Source organism: Micromys minutus, assembly GCF_963924665.1.
Source record: "Micromys minutus genome assembly, chromosome: 13".
Classification (NCBI taxonomy): domain Eukaryota; kingdom Metazoa; phylum Chordata; class Mammalia; order Rodentia; family Muridae; genus Micromys; species Micromys minutus.
Window position 1 is genome coordinate 9,414,355 of NC_137982.1, and position 4,028 is coordinate 9,418,382.

The 4,028-nt window shown below is 44.8% G+C and overlaps 1 pseudogene across 1 annotated transcript; it reads right to left on the reverse strand.

Moving 5' to 3' along the window:
- Nucleotides 1–293: 293 nt before the first annotated feature.
- Nucleotides 294–889, reverse strand: LOC308428816 (PRELI domain containing protein 3B-like; annotated as a pseudogene). The gene has a single exon. The product of its transcript is annotated as a PRELI domain containing protein 3B-like (transcript).
- Between the last annotated feature and the right edge of the window lie 3,139 nt (nucleotides 890–4,028).

Consider the following 4,028-nt stretch of genomic DNA (forward strand, 5'->3'; position numbering starts at 1 on the left):
TGGTTGGAGTCATATATTACTTTAGTGCTAATTTTTACTCCAAAATTATCATTTAAGTGCCAAATCCAAACACTGGTTTCCAGCAGGGCAGGTTATTTTATACAAATTAACGTCATTTAAAATTTTACAATCTCTCCTTGTAAAGTGACTTCCTCATGGAGGCGGTTCTGGTTCCCAGCAGCGGCAACTGCGTGGACAGGAGGGCGTCCGGGCCTGTTCCGGTCGGTCCACAGCCAGGCCGAGTGCTCCAGTATCTTGAGCTTTAAGAGACTCCAGATTAGCACCAATTTCTTCTAAGAGAGTGCCGGGGCCCTGCAGCTGCACACAATTCCATTGTCATTTGTGTCCACCAATGTCGCCGCCGCCATCGGCTTCCACGCTTCCCTTGCCAATGCTGCCAACTCTTCAGTCTCAGCGTTGAGTTTCTGTATCACCCACTGCATGGCTTCTCGGCCTTTGTTAGCACTGGAAGATATGTTGCTTGCCATGAGTCCTTCAAGGTAGCTGCTGAGGCTTCCTGGGTTGGGACAGTTTTCTCTGGGTCTTGAGGGCGTGGCTTGTACGTGAGCCTCTCATCTACTGAGACCATATTTGTAAATGAGACGTTGGTGGGCTTGAGCTCCATTGCCCTCTTTACCGGGTCAACTACAGAAGGCTCTTGCACGTTTGCTTTCGTTCTTGCTGCACCAATAAGGGACGTGGCAATGGACGGCAGGCCCCACTCTGTGCTGAGGAGGTTGTGGCTGTGCAACTTTCCAGAGGGATTGACATGTCTGTCCAGCACATCCATGCCAACCACGCTCAGGGTCATGGGGTTTGGGTATTTCTGCATTGCTGTTTCCCATGGATGGTCAAAGACATGTTCCGAAGTCCAGATCTTCATGGTGCCAGCCGCCTGCCCGGAGTCTTTCAGTGGCATGGAAGTTCGCTGGCCCCGCCTTGCCCCGGCCAGGCCCGGCCGGTTTCACAGCGCGCAGGCGCCGACGGCCATGTCTCAACTACGGGGCTTTCCTGAGCATGCCTCTCAGCATCCAGCAGCAGCATAAATAAATCATTTTAAAAAATATTTATTGATTGATTTATTTATTATAAGTACAGTGCAACTGTCTTCAGACACACCAGAAGAGGGCATCAGATCCCATTACAGATGGCTGTGAACCACCATGTGGTTGCTGGGAATTGAACTCAGGACCTCTGGAAGAGCAGTCAGTGCTCTTAACCACTGAGTCATCTCTCCAGCCCATAAATAAATCTTTAAAATAAGCAACAGAAGCATGAATAGAGATTGGGGAAACTGATACATCAGTTGCATTAAAGAGGGGGCTGTGCATGTACCACAGATGCTACTTTAGGCAACCGGGTTCTGCTGAGACACAGTAGAGAGTCTCCATCACTGCAGATATTAGAATACAACAGACTTCAAATGTCCTTTTTAGAATAACCAAAGTGACTAAAAATAATGAGACACAGGGCAGAAAATAAGTCAGGAAACGGAAAGAAGCAGTGATTATCTGGCAAGTTCCAAGTTAGTTCAGTTAAAATAGCCCCTCGAAGGGCTGCGATTTTAAATTGTTTGCAAGGATGTAAGCTCAGGTTCAGAGACAGTGGACATGAAAGGAGCTTGAGAGGTCCTTTGAGAGACGGTGTGAAGTTACCTTATGAACTTGTATGGAGTATGGACACCTCCTTTAGAAATCTAAAAAGAATTATCTTTGGGAAGAAATAAAAAAATGTCTGTGTAAAACAAAAGCCACTGACCCAGTGTTTGATCCCGATAAAGGTGGAAGGAGAGGACTGATTCCACAGCACTGGCCTGTGACCTTTGTGGTCTATGGCATTGTCACCCTCTATACCACACATTAATAACAGGTGGGGGAATTAAGATTTCATTTACGGCGGAGACTAAGTCAACCAAATGTTCACAGAAGAGACATGAGATCAATCTATAAAACAAATTCTTTCGTTGATTTAATGAGATCTAATAAAAATAATTCCTAATGAAATCTAATAATAGCAGTTAAATAAGTGGGCCGTGGATACTATTGGAGAGCACATTACGTAGACAGCGAGGTCACAGACATGAATAGTGAAGTCTGAATTCCAAACAAAGACACAACAACAGTTTTTGCAGGAATTCAACTATGATGACAATCCCTGCAGGGATAAAAACCAAGGGGCTAGGTAAGGGCTCAGTGATGAGGTACTTACCACATGTGTAAGGGCTGGAGTTTAATCTCTAGCACCCACATGCTGGTGCATGCCTGTAATCCTAGCATTCAGATGAAGATGGGCGGGTCCCTGGGGTTCTCTAGCTAGCAAAGCTAAATCAGCAAGCTCTAGGTTCTGGGTTCAGTAGGAAACACCATTTTAAAAGAAAATGAATGAGGGGCTGGAGAGATGGCTCAGTGGTTAGAGCACTGACTGCTCTTCCAGAGGTTCTGAGTTCAATTCCCAGCTACATGGTGGCTCAGAACCATCTGTAATGGGATCTGATGCCCTCTTCTGGTGTGTCTGAAGACAGCTACAGTGCACTCACATAAATAAAATAAATAAATAAATCTTAAAATAAAGAAAACAAAAGAAACAAGACGGGGAATGATTGAGACATCCAGTGACAACTTCTAGCTGTCACACGCACACACACATACACACCTACATCCTCCAACACTCGAAAAGCAAGAAGAGCCACAACAATACCACTTTCATATGTATTTTTGTGATGCTGGTAGTTGACTCCAGATTCTGGCATGTCTTTGCTCCTGAGCCCCCGGTGCCAAGCATCAAAGAGCAGCAAGAAAGAAGGGAGCACCGTGCTCGCCATGCAAACCTTTAGGAGTCAATTCAAGAAAGAGCCCTGCTGAGACCCTCAAAGAAAAGTGGACAACTGGGATGAAAAGCCGGTGGTCTGACTCTTCATCTGTGGATATGGATATCTATGGAGTATGCTCATATGCCTAGCCTCTCCTCCTCCTCTCTCTCTGTCCCTGGGTGGGACACTACATGACACCCAGAGCTGGCTGAACTATTATGTGTATGTTTATGTGTATGATCCTTCTCAGTCTGTTGGCACTCAGTAATCGTGAGACAGTTTGTCCATATTGATGGGTGTGGTTCATTCATTCCATCTGGAGAACAGTAGCCCATGTTGGAAGCAACAAGACCTAGGCCACACGTGCACTCCAACTTACAGACAGATTGTTGATTTGTTGGAACTGTGAATGATTCTGGCATGAAAAACAACGTGCACGACAGCATACTATCTCAGGGCTATCTACAAAGGAGGGAAAACACTGGGCCATGAATGTATAAGGTGCCATGTGTTCCTCTTTCCAAATCTCTGATTTACTCTTCCATCAGCAAGAATCCCCATTTCCTCCATCCCCACTAACACTTGGTACCACTGGATGTCAGATGCCACATTTGTGGGATGTTTCGTCTGTTTTCTCTTTTCCACTTATTAGTGACGCTGAGCATGTTTTCATTTTCTTATGGGAGATTTTCATTTTCTGCTCTCCATATTAGCTGTTCATATCTCATGCTCTCTTTTCTATTAGTTGTTTGCCTTTGATATTACTGTGCCCAATATCTTTATGTAATCTGAATATTAACCTCCTTTTTCAGCTCCCAAAATGCCTTCTGCCACTTTGATTTTTAAAATTAAACTAATAATAGTTCAAAGTTTATTTTAAAGCATATGTTGCATGCTATGAATTTATAAGATAGCGTGTGGGTGTTTTAATTAACTTATTGGGTGAGCGTGTGTGTGGACACAGATATGCCTGTAATGGTGAGAGAGCGTGGAGGTTAGAGGACAACATGCAGAGGTTGGTTTTGAGGCAGGGTCTCTCTTGTTTCTGATGCTGTGCTGTATGTACCCTTCTGCTAAAGCTTCCAGCGGACTCTCCTGTCCCAGTCTGGGTCTAATTTGCAGCTTACACTGCTGGTCACATCTGTCTTAGTTACCTTCTCTGTTGTGATAAAAGCCTGACAAGAGGATAAAGAGATGGCTCTCACTGGCCGAAACTTAA